Raw genomic sequence first — 21,415 nt, 5'->3', positions numbered from 1 at the left:
AGGAAAAAATATTGTTTCATTGGGTAGCTGAGATGATTGGTTAATTGTTTTTAGCCCTTTGATACCCCCACGTACTCACGTTATTACTATATATTGACCGAGCTGCTAGGATAAACGAATTGGTCACAAGAGCGTGGCACACAAAAGTCAAAGAAGCAGGGGTCTAAGTCATCGCTTCCCGTTTGTTTCACCAGGTGAATCACCCATTAGTCACTGAAGGTCGGCTACAGTGGTAGGCGCCAGCGGTTGGGCGGAAGCAGAATTTGCCGGTACTCGGTGTAGGTCCTCCAGGCCTATACCAGAGCCGACTGAGAACTGAACCGACCTAACCACCTGTGCCAGTCCCTAGCCTCTGTCAAACTTTCCTTTTAATCGCACATTGGGCCAGTAGCGTTCCTATAACTCGCGCTGGCTAGCCATCCGATCAATTGCCCTATCAGCCCCCAATGGGGTTCATGTCGCCAGTCTCCTTTCAGCGGAATTAGCCATGTGCGCACGTCCTCCTTCACAGCAACCACTAGATGACGTTTTGGTGGCATCCGGTGGTTAGCCGCCGGACTTGAAGAGCAAAATACGAGAACAAAGTACTACCAACGCCTACGAGACAGTTTTAGTGCTGTGAATCGGCAAAGCCACCAGCCTTCACGAAGGTTTATTGCTATCGGGGCACAGATTGGGGATAGAAGCGTGGAAAGCATGACCTTCTCAGCCGTCGTCGCCTCCGTTGTCGTCCTGTACAGGCTGTGGTCAGAAACGACGGCCGCGCGATAGCGCAGGGGACGTGTGACCGCTTCTCGTGTCGTCGTTGGCCCTAGTAGCTACTAGGTTCGCTTCTCGTATTTGGCTGTGTGGTAATAGAAGAACACGAAGTAGTAATAGCAGCCGTAGTTTCTGTCACATATTGGCCTGCGAGCGGATCCAGGACGAACGTAGAGATAAGCAGGAGCAGGAGCAGGAAAGCCGTGTAGAAGATTACTGCGCATCCGCCACAAGGCTCCTCCCCTTTTTCTCAAAAACAACAGGACAACTAAATAACAGAATGGCGGGATCACAGAGGCTCAACTCTTGGTGTACCTATACGCCACAAATTACCCTGCCGGAAGCCAGTGATCACCAAACCCCACCGAACTGCTAGCTTCACTATGAACCCCCAACTACTCTGCGTCAGCCTGGAATACTCTGCAGTTAAAAATCAACGCTGTTAGGTCACATGAGCAGCCGCCAGCTGTGTTATAAGTAGGCGGAAGGGTCGACCACATATGCTGTACTAGCAGCAGTGAAGTTGTTTAATGAGCATGCGCATGGCGAGGGCTGTGAAATAACAGAAAATAAATATTTTAAAAGAATTAAAGCATATTGCTACTTATATTTAATTATCGTACATACCATAATTTTCCTTATAATAACTTAGCACAATACATAAGCACTAATCTGTCCGGAGAACTTAGAAGTACGAAGTACCAAAAGTTCGAAAAATCCAAGGATTTGAAAAAGCCAAAAAGTCTAAAGGGTGTCGAAAAGGAAGCAGTTTTTTTGTCATAGATTTTTAACCCCATTCAGTCTGGTTATGTCATAGAAATCCTCTTCAAAAGCTTCGTAGAAACTGGAAACCACATAGGACGTCGATTTCCAGCAACGAAATAAATTTATATTGCTTGTGGAGTTCGTTCGGCGCTGACGTATTCGATATGGTTGGTCTTCACTCGTAACATGAATTTCCTGTTACCATCATAAAAAAATTGTGTTTTTGCTCATGAAACAACTGAATGAATGCATGCCCGCCACAACAGATAGCCCGCTAAACTGTGGTTCGATTTATGTCGAACACTTTTTATAATTTGGAACGATTATTTTAGTTAGCAGCTGAAAGAGTGGTGTTTCCTTGGTCCGACAGTCAATTGCCGCTACGGCAATTATCTTCGCTTTAAGATGGTCTACAGTTACATCGTCTGTATGTGTACACTACTATTAACAAAAGGGTGTCATTATTTATGGAATTCAAATCGTATCTTAGCGGTAGAAGAACAGTAGAGAGTCCCATCCGCAGTACTGAAATATCAGTAGTTCATAATCTCGTGAATCGAGATGAAAGGACTGTTGATGCGTCAGCATAACTAGAATTGTTTGCGGTCATAAGCATCATTTATGATTTTTTTTCCCTCTAATGTTTAAATCATCCCGCCTAACTGTCTGAACTATCGCAGAGCGACTGAGTGAGTCGAGCAGAAGGAAAACAGAGCTTTCCTGTTCTCTTTCCCCACCGTTCTATCATCCGTGATAAGAGTTACAGCAGACGGCATGCTTCCGTCCCATGTGGCACTACCGGATAACGCTCGTTCGCTACAAAAACCTGCCAGCGTTTTCGTTTTCACCACAACCACCGGCTGAGGAACGTCCTTGCAGTTAGGTCTTGTCGCCCAATGCACGCTTTTGACAGCCCATCTTTTCCTGATTTAACAGCATTAAAAGTCACACAAAAGGGGACTTGTCCCGACTGTCGTTTCGTTCACCGGCCAAACATAGCCAAGTGACGAACGAACAATGGAGAACTTTGCCTCGTATACGTTCATCCGCGGCAAATGCTGCTAAGCTGACCATTGAGAAGAGGGGTAACGGCAGACTAGTTCTTGCCTTGGGCAGGCCTTCAGGCCAAGAGCCGGAATACCATTGGTCAGTGGCACTGAGCACGAAACGATTCGTCTAGGATCACGTCACATTTAGGTGATGCGAAAAGTTACTGCAATTGCCATCGTTGAAGGTTGGTGGACAAGGAGCCAACGAGCTCACTACGATCGACCAGAGCAAACAAAATCCGCGTCCATACCTGTTCTAAAGAAAGTGGATCATTCGGCCAGCAGCAGAAATAGCAGCTGAAGGACCTGTGTGCGCGTAGACCCCGCCGTTTCGACTTCTTGTTCTCCTTAAGACGAGTGCGTTAGAACGAGTCTGAGACTCGCTGCGCCGCACAATAAGCGTGCGTGAAAAGAATTGTTGTGGCTACTGCTAACACTATGGGGTACTTGAGACACTCATGACCTCGGGACATTCTTCCTAATAATCTGACCCACGAATTGTGCGCATCGGATAGAGTGCGTTTTTCCGTGACACAAACACGGGTTGAATAACTCAGGCGTCCATTATCGAGTCAAAACATTATAATTCACATATGTATATACGACAAAGAGGTCAGAATTTAAAATTTACACCAGGCTGCGATAAGTTACTATATTCCATTTATCGCTTATAGAATACACATAAGCAAACACTACTATATGATGCGCAATGGTTAGCAGAACGGACCGCAGAACGTTGATTATTAGTTTTTTACGCAAGGATACGTCTACATTTATGTCACTGAAGCTCATGTTTGTAGCGGTCGATATTACGATAGACCGTCATAACAGAGTATTTAATATCAAATCAATTTATTTAATATTGCTGTGTTGTTTAAATTACCAATGGACGTTGTTTTCATAGTTTACAACATCGTCACCAGTAGCAGGCGTCAGCGTTTAATTACATGACTCTAAGCTCCACCCTCATGTGGTCAGGCTGCACGTATCTGAGCTGATCGTCTGAGCCAACATGGCGGCCGTAATTGTCATACGAAGAGTATCGGTCTCGATCAGATAAGATCTTTACGGAATGATCACACTAATGTGGTCTGGTATTACAAGCTACCAGCATATCGAGGACCTAATGAGGTCTTAAACATCGTCTATACCTGTTCCTGCTTTAAAATGAATCATATATCATCTCAAAGGCACCATTAAGATCATCATCATCATAATATCATTAACCCGTGGCCCGCTATAATCACCCGTGCAACGGTACGTCCACGAAAAACAGTTGCGCTTGTTCACACTGAGCTATCTAAATCAAACTAATTTATGGATTACTTCATCACTCAAGCTTCGGCCGTACACAGTATTGAGTTCTTTGGAACTGCATTTAATGTGCCCTTTTTTTCATTTCCAATTGCCTTTCTCTTCTAATTCACTTTATTTAGCCTGGTTACGTGTGCTATAGTTTTCGTTTGTCCTTCCAACTATTACTGTCAGTATCACAATGTAAGTCTCAGCATGAATTCAGGCGTTCTTTGCCCCTTTTAACATTCTCTCGTGGATCGCCGATCTATTGAACTCAGCCCAGTTAAACAGTACGGGCCTTGTGCCTTCTTCCCATTGGAACATCATTCGCATACTCACTGTTACTATATGAGAAACAGCCGATGTGTATTGAAACTCTTAGATAAGATTAAGACACTCTTTTCGACGCTAACTAATCGTCCTGTTTTCCTACACTACGATTTCTATCACTTCTATCGGTACGACCTTTCGTCTTACAGTAATGTTTAGTATCGGAAACAACATTAAAAATGGACAGTCCTAGTTAGGATAGCTGTAGATTGTCTACCCATTTGCCGGCGCCTGCATAACCGCTATTGACGCAGCCGGTAAAAGCCGAACATTGATTGATGGATAGACATTTTTTGTGCAGGCACAGGTATATATGCATTCGTACCCTCGGTACGACGGTGCGGTTGTGTTAGTTAGCGTTTGATTAATTCCTTTATAGGTAATTATGTATAGGCAATCACGCTACTACTTTGCCCCTATCGGTAAAGGACAGAAATCTTAATAAATACATTACAGTAAGTACGTAGGACGCCACAATCAATCACCGATCTAATCATACCAGCTAATATACAGCGTGTTTTATACTAATGGGATATACGCTTATGCGCACGGTATAAGTGAGTGGGTTTGCTAACAGATGTCCGCAATACACATTCCACTGAGCATAGTAGACAGACTGGTAACGTCATTTCAATAAACTACGATAATTGGATTGGGCGTACGTTCATTGTTGAAGACGCATAGACACTCGGATGTTTCATCGTATGCCTTTTCCTGTGTTATTGTAGGGGAGGAAACACAAGACGATAACGTTTCTGTTGATTACCCTGTTACTTATTAACGATAGCATAAAAATCCACTTTCTTCGACCGTTTATTTGTGCAGGTCGCCCGCTCAGCTGTGCCGCCTTATTTTGGCTATTTGAGCCTTAAGAGGGTACCGGATAATGATACTCGGTTTCTGTTTCATTGTTGATTGCGCGTACTATAGCAGTTTCGCGATTAGCGCCGCATCCTCTTTCATAAAAAGGACATTTCTCACGTTACTGGTCTTAAAGGCCAAAGAAACTCCAGCAGTGGAGACGATCGTGAAGCATAAAACTTAGGCCGTGTCCAGGTACGAAGCTGAGTCGTCTTTCTAATGTGAAACGTTTATAAGGATTCAGATGATGAAGTGCAGAATTTCCCTGAATAGGAAAGTTACGTCTATGGCGGCAAAAATGATTTTCTAGCAATTTGCGTGGATTTCCAGTGCGGGAATGCATGCGCAAGGCCGACCATCTTGTTCGTGCTAACGGGAAAAAAGTGTTCCCTTGTGTGCAGAACAGGATCAGCATTACAATAAGACCCCTTGACTTGGTAAAATATGTGTCGACGATGTCAGCTCAATGCTGCAATAACAAAACAAAAATAATTTCACAACCACAACAGAACTGATAAACGAAATTAGTAGAAAAAAGGCAATACATTTATATGTAACGATCGTCCGCTATATGATGAATGACTGCTACACGAGGAGGACTGGTGACGTGAATGTTTTCACACATAGAGCATGCTAACGATTTTTAAAAATCGCTCAAAATGCGTCCACAACGACATTTGATCCTGTGGGACTTTAAAAAAATTAATGTTAGCTCTGAGCAGCCGTAGCAGAAATTGAGCAAACACTTCTGATATACAGCTAAATAACAGCCAAATAAGTATAAGACAGAAGAATGAATCGTCACTGTAAGGTTAACCTGGTGGTCAAGACGCCTAGGCAACATTTAGAAAGAATATACAGATAATCAACCAATCGTATTTTGGCAATGAAAATATCATTGGCAGAAGTACGATGATGGGAACACATTTGTTAATATCCGCTCTTTTGTTCGTTTGTCCTTGAAAACAGTTACTGATTGCATGTCATGGCCCTTCGAAAGGCCTTTTCTCTCTTATTTTACTTTCTTGTTAGGACCCTATGAAAATAAGTCAACGTTGCCGCTCTGCGACTAATGTATTGAAAAAAAGAAAAAAAAAAACTAGTAAAATGTAACCTCTTTGTCTGTTTCAGTCGTGCTTGCTGCTCATACCGTGGCAATAGCTATGAAGCTGTAATACCTCACTTGATTTGTGAATCGCGCCCATGAAGACTCGATTTTAGGCCTGCTATAACGATAAGACCAGTAGACTACAGGCGACAAGAGCATCAGACGACATTGAACTGAAGTCTCACTGTTTCCGTTTCCCTTACAGCTAATTTCTTCTCGTTCGTCATGTAATAGAACAAGATGTGAAAATCGTCCAGCTCTTACTTAGAAAGACAGCAACGTACTTTTACATTGGGTATACACAAGGGCACAGACTGTATGAGCCAAAACAGAAAAAAAGCATTAAAAGCTTTTACATCATCGTAGCCACCCCCGTCATCGTAGACGACGGTCGACGATGTTGGCGATTGTTTCCCGTCTGAGATTGTTCTGAAGAGGGAGGAAGCTGATCCTGAAGCCTGCTAATCCAGCTGACCCGGCCATGAACTGGGACCTAGCCGTCTGATGGTGTACCTAACTTGAAATATAGAGTAAGCTAATCCTAAGGGCGAAAGGCAGGCAACACAACGCGCCTCGGTAGAACGGGGCAACCAGATCCATCTTTTTCCTTTGAACTGTACCACAGTTGAATCCAAGTGCGGTCACTTAGGAAGAGACAGAAAGAGATAACTTGCGGGTATGACTGACCAAATGATTGTGGGCGGGGGAAGGCCAAGCTGGCACTGCATGCGCGCCAGACTAGGAACTTTGAAGACAAAGGAATTTTTCTGGAATTTGTATCTTTCCACGGAAATGGACAATCGTTACAGAGTTGCCTGGACTTAGTGCTAGCCCCGCTAGGAAACTGCCTCCACAGTAAGCGATGTACTGTGTGTCTCGATGTCCCTTGGAGTGGACGTGAGGGCTGGAGAGAACTTTTTGCTATTTCTTTCAGAGTCCATTTTTCCATCCGCCCCGAAATCGGGCTCGAAATTTTCCACAAAAAAGAAAAGCACCTGTACTCGTATTTTGTATACGAGTTAAGCTGCAGCTGTTATTGAAATACAGCGCTTATAATGTGTTAAGTTTTTATGGAGTATGTACAAAGGGAGAAACTATATGTAATGAATCCTTGCGTATGACAATTTTATGCAGCAGTCACAGATGATGTATTCATTAATGAAGGGCTTCAGATGACAACGTCTTAGGTTCAAACGGGCAACGAAAGTAGCCCTGAAATGAAAACTGACGATAAGGCAACATAGCTCAAGTAGTACCGCTAAACTCCAGAACTAAATTCAGCGTCTCTTCAGTCAGCGCCGGATCGTATAACGAAAGAACGAAAATTCCCACCCTTTCGCTATCGGTTCAAAATAGTACTCGTAAACCCCTTGAACTATTAGTATTCAACGAGGTTGTGAAATAACAGTATGATTGAGGACGTTTAACTGATGATCGGATGCATATCGAACTAAGGCCAACAACGACCACGAAATCTTTTTATAGACACGCCGACGGTGTAGAGTGAGCGAAATGTTCATTTACTATATTTATTATTTAACACAAACCCGAAGGCTGTGGAATCGATCAGTCGTATCTGTAATTCGAATCATGTAACCAACGGTCGTCTTGGCCAATCAATAATAGCAAGACGAATTGTAGACCTTCGTACAGACGGCTCCCGCGCGGACGAGTCTTGGCCGGTGTAGTTCTAGCTCCGACCTTTATGAACAGCTTAAATTAGCAGTAAAACGTCCTCGGTCCCCCGCGCTTACTTTCACTCTACTATTTAATAATTAATTTACTATTTATTATTATTATTTAATTAATGATAATTATTTAATAATATAATTAGCAAGCGAAGGCAAAGAAGGATGCCATTTTACGCTCTTGTTATTATCGCTGTTCTATGGAATCAATTCCAGAATATAAGTAGTCGCGAAGGCTCAAAGGAACAAAATGGCGTCGTAGCTGATTTCCCGTCAACTTGCGCTTACGATATAGACATAAAAGGACGATTCGTCTGTCATAATGAACGGATCTATAATAAACGAATTTCTTTAGTGCAGACAATAGTGGTCGTGCAATAAAAAAAAAGTAGTCCTTCGACAAACATGTATTTAACCAATTTCAATAGGTTAAAGAGCGCTATTTACTGTTGATAGAATCGAAGTATCGACCCCTCTATGGGTCTGTTGTTTACCCCGCCTCTAATATTCAATTTTTATTCCCCTTCGAACGTCATATTCTACGCCTTAGTCGTATTTTATTATATTGACAATATAATCCACATGACTAAATTGGAACCAATTAGAATCGTTAAAAATATATGTTTTTATAAAAAAAGAGTTTTCATACCAAGAATAAACGGCTTTAGTTCAATGTGTGATTTAAGTTATTATTAAGATTATTGTATTGTACAGATAGGTATTATTATAGTTCAAGTAGATACTGCCAAGTCAGGTTCGCTTACACTATCCGACTTGAAACCGAAAAAAAAACCTAAAAATGCAACAAGGTTATATTGATGCTGATGTTCTTATAGACAAATGTTATCTATACACAAAACATAAGTGATCTTCCTTTTGCCGTTCGAGCACACGTCGGCGTACCATGAACCTATCTGTGATTCATAGCCGTCCATAGCCATAACATTGCAACAAGCCTAAATGCATTCGGAATTAGTGGTAATAAAGGAAAAAGCTATTAACGGTAAACGTCGTCCTTAAATTGCTTGTTCAGGTTGTGTCCCATGTAACTGATGCGCTGGCAGTGAATCTGTTCGAATTCTTTTTCTTTCTTACGCCCTTTTTTATTATAAAGCGCGGGCATTTCCGTACTCGAGCTGGCTGTGAGCTGGCGAAAATACCTAATGTAAGAGATGGTTCGCATGAAACAAACTGTAAAGTTATGGGAAATTCCAAGTGTTAACCTGTCAGTCAACTTAAACCGCTTAGAGAAGTCGCCTGTGTCCTTTTCATTTACCCACAGATCCCTCCTTAGATACTCACATTTTCTCTCTCGAACACTCCATGAGTAGAGCCCGACACTGGTTGGGCTTACTTGTAAACCTAGCTTCTACTACTACAGATGCAAGAAATAATACTTTTCCATGAACAAAACGAAAAGCCCTACGACAGAGATTACAGGTAATGTTTAAAGTAACACTTCGAACAGCAAACAACAATCAAATCAGAACAGCAGCCTTTTCCAATGTGTGTACTTTGTTACGTTTGATATTGCTTTTCTATTACACGATGACATGCGCGTATCTGTCCAACATGGCGTTAAAACGTCATTATTATGTCCAACGTTATAAAGCCTCTAAATATAATTATTTTATGTTATACTATATAAAGAGTAATAAAATACCCATACCTTCTGGAGTGGCATGACTTGTACGGCCTTCACCCCAATAAAGTCTAGATCTTATTTGCCCTACTCACAGCAAACATGTCCACAAACGATCGCAAGTTCTCTGTTCTCTTGGCTCACTGCTTTTACAAATAGTGTACTATATTATTTACGCGGAACTCATTTCGAGTTCGTGTGAAGCAGTAGTAATCGTAGTTTCTGCAACTTGATTTAAGCTAAAATCTACTGACGGATGAGTTCATCAATACCAACAACGTTAGATGACGACACAAAATGATGATCAATTTATTGATAGGTATAAGGTCGGTTGAATCGCTCACAGCTATAACAATTATTATTTGTCTGCCAGTGTCCAACGTTAGCACGAAAGGGCAGGTGCCATTGTGATAAGGTGGTTCGGACTGCACCGGGCCTTTTTCCTGTTGCACCTGTTGTTCGTAGGCCGCTTTCGTTACGGCTACAGCGAAACGGATGCAGCGGCGAACATACTGGACATTGAGGAGGACCTAGTGGACGAATTACGTCAGGCTTAGCGTCCAAAACTTAAGCGTTCCTTACCCGAAAAAACTATGGAGAGGCAAGCGCGATGCTTGGACCTTTAGTTAAATATTTCGTCCCTACCTATAATCCACACATACCAACGCACATAGATATATACATCTGCTCAATGTACAACTCGTAGTACGTCTGTCCTCGAAGCCCAAAGACTGTTATCCCTAGCCGCTCAATTCACAGCAATCGATCGATTAAAGCGAACCCCCTCCATTTCGCTATTATTACTTATGGGGTCAGCTCGAAAGCGGGGGTTCCTGGTTTAGTCCAGCTTTTTGATACACAAGTCATGCCAACATAATGCTATTTATGGAAGGGAACAAGGCAAGTCACACAAGTATCCTTCCGTACTTGTGGCACTATGATCATATTAACTCATTACCGTTAAGAAAAATGTTACCCTAACAAAGATCACCATAAATCGAAAACGTAGCTTATCTAATCATTTGAAACGTATTTATAAAGCAATATATACATTTTCGAGCGTCCTTTTTGCACTCACTTAACAAGAGACGTACTTATTTAAAGAAATGTAAGAGAAATGCATCATGCTTTAACAGAATATAGCTCTATCTTCAGACAATCAGCAGAACAATTTATAACTACTAGTTACTTTGTGCTTCCAACCATAAAGACCGATAAGAGATTTTAACAAAGTTTACTTTTTTTTTTACGAAAGACACTCAAGCGAAAAATTACAGTAAATATGTGCGCATTGTAGTAGGCACATTACGTATTTCGTCGGTTAGTTTCTTCCCTACTATAAATACACACGCTATGCTAAAATGCATCATGGTTCCTGCCACTATCAGTCATGGTCGGCAATAGCATCCTCTCGAATTTGCTCACTATGTCTGACCTAATACAACAAAAATTACCAGTTACGCAATTAATCAGTTACGCAATGTTATTAATGAGTTAACGAACGCAGTATTATAGTTATCAGTAAGGCCCCCTCCTCTTTGCATCCCATCCCACGCACGTGGGGACCCCTATAAAAACTATCTCACTATTTGTTGCAATGGATCACAATATCGCTTCTGTCCTCTTAGAGCATTTGTTCCGAAAAGAAAAAGGATGCAATCGAGGAAACGGAACAGAGCAAAGGGAGCAGCCATAATGTCATGAACAGTGACGCAAAGTCATTGTCAACGCGGGGGCGAGCCGATACAGCGGTATACCCCATACCCTTATGTCAGGCAGCTCGCTAATCGTTACGCTACTCATTCTGCTGACGTTGACGATTAGAATACTTATACTGGTAACGAAACGGTTCGGCGGCTATGGAGAAACGGCAACTTCGTGTCCGAGGCTTGATGTCTTCAACTTACCGGGTGCAGTATGAACTACCAATTGATTTCATCGACAACTCTATACATATGTAGCCTAAGCGAACAGCTATCAACAACGACGTGTTGATGAATGTAATCAACGAGTTCGCGCACCTAGAAGAAATATGGTATAATCTGCTGTTACTTTTTCAGCTTTACAAAAACCAGGGGCGGCAAAGCGGCGGAAAATAAATTCGCAGGTCAAGCAAACAAACCACCAGCCGATGACACCCATTGACTCTCCTGTACCTTATGAGCGCGTTACTTTGTCTAGATATTCTAATGCTTACAGACAGGTTGGCGGTGAGGACAGGTGCGGTAACTGTCACCCGGAAAGGGATGAGGACACACAGCGGACATGCGAACGGCCGAATAACCAGCAGCGGCAATTGTGGTACCAGCTAGAGCAGTATATAATCACATCGTTGTGGATAGTATCGTCGGTGGCGCCACGGCTGCTACCGATGTACTCGGCTTAACGGCGCCACCGCTGTAACGAGTATTGCTTAGCTGCAGTCTGTAGCTCCATTTTCTATCCGCCCCAGTCCTTATTTTTTGCCCCTGACACTTCACGGACTGTAAACGTTTCTGGCATTAGATGACTGTAAGAACACTGCGCGAATGAATGTCCACTATACTCGCCCGAGCAGTCCATTAGCATAGGAAGAGACTGAAAAAAACAGATGCCGGCTAATAGATAAACGAACGACAAAAAATACGGCGCCACCCTCGAAGGACGAAAGACGGTATCCGCCAGGATCACACGATAATGGCGAGGTCCTTTTTCGACCAGTTACTCATCTCATTCGTTACAGACAGAGAAAACAGCTGTCACCATGATAGAACGTAGAAGCATATTATTCGTCACCACAAACATCTTATTCGAAAGCACGACAGAGCCATATTTCTGACGAGTCCACTCCCTTCGCCTGCTGCTACTGCTGTTATCGTATACGCAGGTCCTGACGATGTTAACAGCAGCACCGCTGCTACGCTATCTTAATACGTTAGTTCTTCATTACGCCTTTGGGTATGTAAGTGCTTGGGCTCCCTTTGACACACTGGCATGGCTGTATCGTATATCCGGCGTAACAGCCGCATGGTGTCTTCCATTTTTGCCTTTAAGTTCCTTATTGCAACAAAGCTATGCCATGAGGCCAGCATTTCTGTGATGTGTCACCCGTGACCGCTGAACTACAATGCCATAAATCACTGGGCGTGAGGCAACATTCAGCAATTCCAAGGCTGTTAGCGTGTGCCGTTGTGAGGAACAGCAAGAAGCTCCGACTCTGTCGCTGAATAGATAATGTTATAGACAAACTCAGGCTGAGAGAAAAAAAGTTATGCATCAAATATGTTATGAGTCTAAATCTCGATTATGACATTTGAAATAGTCGATTAATTTCAACGCACTAGACTATTATTACTTGTATTGTTCTGTCTGTTATACTAATCTACCCTTAGCAACATCCAATGTAATCTAGGTTTTCTGTTTGCTACGAGCCTAAAGGGTATGCACCTACCTAAATGAAGCTCACAGTATGCACTTAAGCTTAATCACTTAATTTAAGCCTCACTGAAAGCTCAGAGCTGTAGGTGCCCTACAGCCAGCCTTACGACAGCAAGAAAGGGGGTGAGAAAGTGACACGAACGTTGGAGAATCTAAAGCATCGGGACTGCAACACCGCGTGTGTACCCAGTGAAGCCCCCACGTAATTAAGCGGATGGCAAAGCCGGACTGAAATAACAGAAGTTACCCCTCTCACATAATATACGATTTTGCTCGAACACTTTGTCGCTTTTTTATTTACCTGTTGGTGTCTATATGATAAGGACACACCACGGCAACAACCAGTTACAGTAAGAATAACATAACAAGGCCTTATTATACGTTCAACAATGCATTAATGCAGTAAGTATACGAATGTGCCAGGCATATACATGTCTTGCTATACGACTTGGATCACTGCGAACAACATTGTCCTAACCCGTTCCCAGCTCACCGAACCTCCAATTAGGGTAAAGTGGGAAAGAAACAATCACACACATAAATGCCGTCCTGTAACCAACTAACGAACGGAAAAGAAACGCGACACCCCAACGCAGCAAGCTGACGGAGCCACGGATGACCAACCACGTAGACGCGATACGAAAACCCCTGGTCGAGAGCCACTTTTATAGGCCTAACCTGGGCCTTTGGTGCAATACTCTTGCGCTGGTTCAGAAATAACAGTGGCAGTAATAATAGAAGCAGTCGAAGGGGGAGACGAATATGGAGTTTTTGGCTGGAAATAGACGCAGCGCTATACGCACGACTTGTATTACCGAATGGCCGTGTCTCAATACCTGATTGCTGGCTGTGAAATATAAGAACGACGGAGATCTGAGCTTATGCCGTCGGTCGCTGTGGGGCCTGTCGCCGAGGCTGCAGCCCCACTTTTCGCAAAAGCGAGAGCAACGAGCGGACTTGGTACGGTAGATGGCGGATTATGTGTGGCTACAACTTTATAGGAGAGTGGCGAACGGTTTAGTGAAGCAGACCATTTCCGATGTCAATATTGCCATGCTATTGCGTGCCCTGCTACACGTGAGATCCTTACGACATAAACTAGTCGGAAATTTCTGCCGACCAGCCAGACGGAACGCTCCGAACTACTAGAGATATCAGACGTACGAAAAACAAACCAGTTCTACCACGACCCTCAACGCGATTATTCGCAATTGTTGTTACAGGAAGCTCGCCACTAAAATGAACAGTACTCAGTTCCCTTGCCTCGTCGCCACACAGGAGAATTCCCGTTTCAGCTTAAGTAACCTAACGGACGAAGATCACCGGTCGCCTATGCCTGCCTTGCTGTGGTGCTCAACATCGCTGTTTTAGTCCACCTCTAGGTGATTTGTTGTTTCCGATTTTTATGAATTCATTAGGAATGTCACTCAAAGGACTGACTACAATAATTATAACAAGTACAATATATGATAATTTCCTTCGATCTGCGAAAGGCCTAGGATTTAGGAAAGCTACGTCCGCGATGGCATGTCCACACAAAGGGTTGCTATGAGCGTTCCAGACATCGAGCGTTAGACAACAATGACGTCAAATAACAAACAACATACTTTTCGAGGATGTTCGATGAGGCTGCTAGTACTAATAGACTCGCCAACGTCGACCTGCCCTACTCCTTACGTGATTCCATTACTTACTTCTTATTCGTAACGCGTGTCCCCGCATGCCTACTGACATCTGCTTTTTAGGGGGCAACATAGGCAGCGCTGCCCCTGTCGAATGCTAGATAAAATCATGTCTCAAGAACTTCTCTCCCTTCTGGAGCCCCTTCAGGCGAACTAACTTCGCTGTTGATCGGAGAGCTAATATGTCTTTTACATGTTACCGTTGTCATTGAACCCTTGACCCCATATTAAATCGGTCGACGACAAACTAAAAGCTCAACTGCAAATCGACGCCGGCATTTTAGCGGATGCCTAAAGGGTAGTGGCTTGAACTTCGCTTCGTTCAAATGTGTTATGTAAAGTAACATTATCTGACAGTAAATTGAATTCAATTGCTTCAATCAATGTTTGTCATATAATAAAATGTTTTTCTTAATTATATGCCACATCGCATGATTTAGACACAGCAGCCGATCGTGTGGCGTCTTCTCTGGTAGATTGGTTGAGCAGTAAGCCCGCATCACTCTGCTATTTGTCAACTGATTTTTTGACTTGGTTGCCGTTTGTTTGAAACCTTCGGCTTTACATAGCTGTTTTTAATCTAGAATCTAGAAATATATAGACAACTCGTACAGCAAGAATAGAGAGACAGTAAAAAACATACACAAGAGACCACGGATTTTTATGTTTCAGCCTTATTGCTTTCTATGGAACAAGACCGATGTGAAAGGCGAGCATCTCTCCAAGGTAGCCTTAGCGGGAGGACTAGAACAGAAAAGCCCGCTTTTTGGCTTAGACATGCTGCAGCGAAGAGGACTATACGGTGCTTACAGCCTACAGCGCCATGCTAGTTTTGCTGCGTTCTAGTAAAATGGAATGCTGTAAAAGGTGACCGTGTTCTTTCTAAGCCCTGTTCTGTGTTCTAGATCCTGTATAGCAGGAAATACAAGTTTCCAAACTGGCAATATTTACAGCACGGCGATAAGCAGGTTGTGGGCTGCCCGGGCCTAGCAAACACTAGTACGAACTAGCATGCTATACTATAATAGACTAGAAATGGGCTTTATTCAAAATAAGCACGCTGTGGCATACAGAAATACAGTAAAAGCTAACAAACTAACGAAAACGTTGTGTGTTTCTTGACTGCCGATTAATTCGTTCTACGGTCCAACCTAAACAGTATTGTTATATACCTGTGATAAACAGGTTCCAAAACATCGTGTTTGGTAAGTCCTAGTTGCAATAAAGGACATCGCTAATAATGGCACTAGAGAAGAGCGGCTTGGCAAAGTGTGTCATTGGAGTTCGTCGACACGCAAACAAACAGTGTCACTCATGAAATGATTTTATACATCTGTTGTGTGCGGTAGATACGTTTATTTCTGTATACGGAGGGTATTACGTGGGGTGCTTAAAGTATTACGTGGCCTCGTGTCACAGGGCACTGCTGGATATTATGCATAATAATGGTTAATAGGTAAAGCCACGATTCTGGAAACGCTAATAGATTGCCTATGGAACTAATAGGATTAACATATTCTGCATTTAAGTGCTGATATTTCCTGCGTAATAAAACGTCAAGACAAAAGTTTTGTATCCTAGTTGTGGCCTTTTCGAGCCTATCAACTCAAAGAAAAATGATGCCTTAAAACCAAATATACATGCACAGTAGAAGCCACATGTGTAGGCCTGTCTTTTAAATAACTACTGTATTTAATTCCTTAAAAATAACTCTCATTCTCTCTCTCGATCTCTTTATATATATATATATATATATATATATATATATATATATATATGTTTTTTTTGCGCCAACCGTTCTTCGTGGTTGATCTAGCCCTAAAAAAGATAAATTTAATATTATTGATATCTAATAATGTTGATTGATGAGTAAGAATCATCATGTATATACGTATTTTCCCGAGAGCAGATTCTTTAAGATTAACAGAATGGTACGACAAGATAACCATCCTTTTTACTATGGTGCAAACGACACACGAAAATGTCGAAACGTTGAGTTTTATCTACACCAGGAACTGTCCGCTTATTAACTGCAGATCACATCCCTGGGACCTTCGACATATTAAGCATCCCGGAGCTTTTAAAGTCGCAGAATCAGATACGCCCATACACATTCGAACTGTTGTTCCGAAGGCGAGGTTAATCTAATTTAAGTTGAAACTCATTAGCTTAGAGCGCACAGGCCGCTCTCCGTTAATCGCCTTAAGTATGACATATTTACCGTTTCTTAAATTTTTAAAGGGTTGTCTTGATTGCTTGAAATTGACATACACGTATTTCTGTAGCTACATCTATTAGAATTACGATCTGGTACGGGTGATGATCACTTGGAAGATGGCGTTTTTACCTTCAACCTTTCTCCCGTATTGTCCGCATCGCTACTTTACAATGTTAACCAAACGAAGGAAATGGCTTCAGCGGTTCTCCAATTATTCTCTAACCAGTTGGGTTATAACTTACTGTTATTATGCTACTGTGTTCCCGTTTCTTTGTAAGTAAAACGTACTCATAATTATTCTGAAACTTATGACGCAAACGATATCATGCAACTAACTATGTAAGCCAAAATGCCTCGCCATCCGTATTTTTATCACTCATACACACATTTCTATTACTATTGTAAAAAAAAAGAGTGTGCAAGTACGAGAACAGCTCCGTACTCACTTTTGAAATTTTAAAGCATTCTCCCGTTTGCTGTCTGCAGAGATGTCTTGTAACACGTAAAAGCCAACAACAAGAAGTATCCAATACGGGGTCGATGACAATCACCCTGAATGACATGTTGTCTATCATTAATAACCTTAAAACAAATTCACAGGCTCTATATTAAGATACACATTGCTTATACAATAGAATACGCCATAGACATTTCACGGTGATCCTTTCTCTCCCACAAGCGAAACTAGTGCTATTGAGCTTCGACTAGAATTTTGCAATTTTAGCAGTCTTAGTTAATTGCGGTATAGGGTCGCGATTTGGGCGAGTTGCGTTGTCAAGGCGGTAACGGAACGGACGGACGGACGGACGGACGGACGGGGGGTATGGTAGCGTGCACCTGTCGCAATTAATACGTTGACACGCGTTGTGTGCATACAAATGTACATACTGTACGAAAAAAATTAATAACGAAGGACAGCCGAAAGCAATGGAAGTGGTGAGCAAGGGGGGGGGGGGTAATTGTTTTTTAGGTGATTAATTTTTTTCAGTTGGAAATCTTGTTCTAACCATGGTGCACCGAAGATAGCGGCTGAATAGCAATAATCGTACTCGATGCACTGCTGATACGAACCGGGTCAAACGACACCGGCAAACAAACGCACCGAGAAGTTGTGGGGCTCCTTTAGTTAGGCCTAGTCATGGTGGTCACCACTATGGTTACCCACGATGGTGACCATCCGGATCAACCCGGATTAAGCCACCGGGCAGCGGCGAAAGTTACATTTGTCTCGAGACTGATACAGCAGGCGGAAGTCTCGCAACAAAACTGCAAGCGGTCTCTCTTCCGTTTACACGCACATAAAAAAACATCCCATTCCTATTTGTTTCCATAGTGGGGATAGTAGCGCGGTCGTTTTGATATTGAAACGACTTTTGCTGCTTTGCAGGCTCGAATATAGCAAAACACGAAAAGCAATGTTTTACTATGTTTTGATATGTATCTCACCATCGATATACTCGCGTCGATAATCTATTAAAGAATCTATCCTTTTTGGTAGCAAAAACAGGCACGCAGTATCGGTAGTAACGAACTTCATATTGATAATGTCACACACAAAAAAGAAAGTGAGAGGATGGTTTAGTGATAACGTGTTTGCCCATAAGCCCTAGAGACACACGTAAATCGTATCTAAAGTACTGGCAAAAGGACGGCGCTGATGAACAGGCTGCTGATTCGATGCGTTGTCTAACGATGGTTCTGGGTATAAAAAGATTAAGAAGTGCGAGCTGGGTTATTGTAGCAGACGAACCAGGTGACAAGTGGTTAAGTTCTCTCAAAAGGATAAAGTAGCATCAGTTATCCAAACAACAACAATTAAATAATATTGTTATAACCGTGATGCATGAATGAAGTTTTATTGTTCAACTGATTTCAATATAAACCAGGAGGGGCTGCAAAAAGGACAAAACATACTATTCAAATGAATGACTAACGAGAGAGTGATTTAATTAGAGGGGACCATCGTGTTTCAGCTGCATTCGTATTGGTCTGGCCTCATAAAACTTTGGGTAAATTCCGAGGAGGCGGTAGGCGCGCCCAATAGCCGTCCAACAAGACGTTGTCAAAGACGAGCCATTATTAAACAAAGATGTCGGCTACTTCACAGTCACACTAAATCTTTATTACCGTTCTCTAAAGTTTCAAGCCATTTATATAGTTGCAAGGCCAACGAGGTTCACACATTCAATGAAAAAAACACCATTCTGTATGAAAGTTACCATTCTGATTTTTTTCTAGCATTAGATTTCAGCAGTGTTTATCATTTTCCCTTTTCAGATAGTATTGCCCCCCCACCCCCCCACCCCCCAACAATATGCACAGCGATGAGGTAAACTGATTCGTCAGAATCTCTGGCTGAAACAGGCGCTCCAATTACGTTCACCTGTGTAGTGGCTTCAACAATGGCTGTACGACCACCTATACAATCCTACGACAACCAAACAGTCAGTCGTCCAATCCGCTCCAGATATTAGCTCAGCCGGCCAACCGGAAGACACGTTGCCCCAGCCAACATAAGAGGAAAACTCAGCTGAATCAGGGAACGGCATGCACGTTCATTTCTCTCTTCTCAAACCCTTTCGTCCTCGGCTAAAGCCGTTTTATCTTTGTTTCCGTTTCATTCCGCCCTAACGCGACCAGCAATAACACACGGTCATCAAGATTTCTATGGCCTGTTCGCGATACGCGCGACCCATGTCCACACGCGCCCGCCATGCGCACACGCGAATATTTTGTACACCCTCAAGAATCCCTTGGCCGTCTCTTGATCAAGTGGCAGGAAAATGGGGATCTAGAAGACCACTATAGGTTCGCGATTGTTCAATGTGTGTGTGTATGCTGCCAGACTATGCGTCCGTCTGCTCGTTAAACATACGAACTCATATGGTAGCGTAGTTTGTACCGGGAGCGACACAGAAGCAGCACGGAGCCACCTGTTATTGAACAGGTGTGAAAGGAACAAGAAGTGCTTTCGAGTAGAGAAGCCTCCCGTTTACGCAAATACTCCTGCATATCGCACTGGCACAGGGCGAGGTTGAAAGAGTCCCCCCTCCCCCTCCCCCTCCCGAAGACAGCGGCTAGTGGAATGGTTGTGATGAACATTTTAGGCGGACCAACAACGACAGCAGCAGTCACTGCCTTGTCTTCTATTCTTTTCACTTTTCTTTGGATTTTCTAATGCGGCCTTTGAGCCACCGTTAGCAGGTGCTTTCGCGGCCTCGTCCAGTCTGCCACTTCTCCTCTCGGGGCCTTCAATAACCACTGCCCAACCACTAGAACTGTAGTACCCGTTCCCTCTAAAATAAGTGTTCTCATGCTGAAGGCGCTTTGAAGCAGCGCAGTTTCTGCCCATACCACCTTTCCCTTTCCTTGCTTACACCTTTTGAACACGCTTGCACTTTTAGTGTAAGGCTTACGGCTGCCTAGTCCAACCATTTCCGAAATCGATCAGCCTAAATCAGCCGGAGACGCTTCTTCTCTGGCCGCTACTTTTAAACTTTCTCATTTACTGCTTACCACGATCAAGCTTACTGTAGCTGCAAGTGTTTTTATCGGTCCTATTTTTTCGATCCACATCCAAGGCGGCCTTCCAGTTTCGCCCTTATGGGAGACCGAAAGCGTGAGAAATACTATGGGTGACTACCGCAGCGAGTAGAGCCTCCTTTTTTTACATAGTTCCTATAAATCATTACTATGCCTGTTGGTGCGTGATTTAACATCCGTGCCAAATAAGGATAAGACGGTCCAGGTATCCCTGTGGAGTCGCCACCTTGTAATAAAATGTAATAAGGACCTTTTCGTAAAATACATAATATACGAAGAAGCGCGCATGAAGTACATTTGCCCTTTAGGGTAGTAATAGGTATCAAACGCAAACGAGCAGAAGTGCTTTGCTCAACTCCAACAGTGCAATTTTGGTACTGGTCATACTAATATATAATCATAGGCGACTGCGACTCGCACTTTTGGGTCAACCTATTTCAAACGTATGGAGAGTATCAAACAATACATTTGTATTCACCAAAAGAACATATGCATAACAATACCAAGCCGTTTTTATACTATTAAGAAAAAACATGTTTGCAAAAAGGGGCCACATGAAATAACGCAATGTTGTGCCTACCAAGGCTTGACCTGTCTGAGTCAGCCAGAACGTTTAAAAGCCATTTGTCAAGCAACTGTCTTTTAGACACACAAATACTACCTTCAAGTTTCAAAATGAATATATAATATTTTTCTGCTTACTGGTCCTACATGCTTTTGTTACTCGCGCCAAGCGAAACCAATAGCAAGGAAACGTGACTATATTCATCATATCCGCTTCTCTGGTATCTTGATAATCCCTAATCACGTAAATGGTCCTACGCTATCAGCTGAAACACCCTGTTCGTAAAAGAAGCTTGCAAAAGTGTTCTAATATCTATCGCGATCCTATGGGACGAACGATATGAGTATCGTTTGGGCGTTCAGTCCCTTCATAAACTCTCTTCCACAGTATGTTTGTTAATATAGAGCTAGAAGAGTGACCACGTCTGCACTATATCTACGAGGGAATAAGTGGCCGACAACGTTTAAAGAACAACGGCACCATAACACGCAC

General features: G+C 42.8%; 1 protein-coding gene across 15 annotated transcripts in view; it reads right to left on the bottom strand.

The window, feature by feature from the left end:
• The window catches only part of LOC147755505 (uncharacterized), an 85,704-nt gene that overhangs the window by 46,062 nt on the left and 18,227 nt on the right, over window positions 1-21,415 (bottom strand). For 2 of the 15 annotated variants that reach the window (XR_015328615.1, XM_086990402.1), the window contains exon 2: window positions 17,262-17,397. The exons of the other annotated variants lie outside the window; for them this stretch is intronic. The gene's annotated coding sequence lies outside the window, so the exon portion shown is untranslated. The remainder of the gene's footprint in view (window positions 1-17,261; window positions 17,398-21,415) is intronic. 15 annotated transcript variants of the gene reach the window in all.

Source organism: Varroa destructor, unplaced genomic scaffold (assembly GCF_002443255.2).
Source record: "Varroa destructor unplaced genomic scaffold, Vdes_3.0 BEIS01000005.1, whole genome shotgun sequence".
NCBI classification, from domain to species: Eukaryota; Metazoa; Arthropoda; class Arachnida; order Mesostigmata; family Varroidae; genus Varroa; species Varroa destructor.
This window is presented reverse-complemented; position numbering and strand designations above follow the sequence as displayed.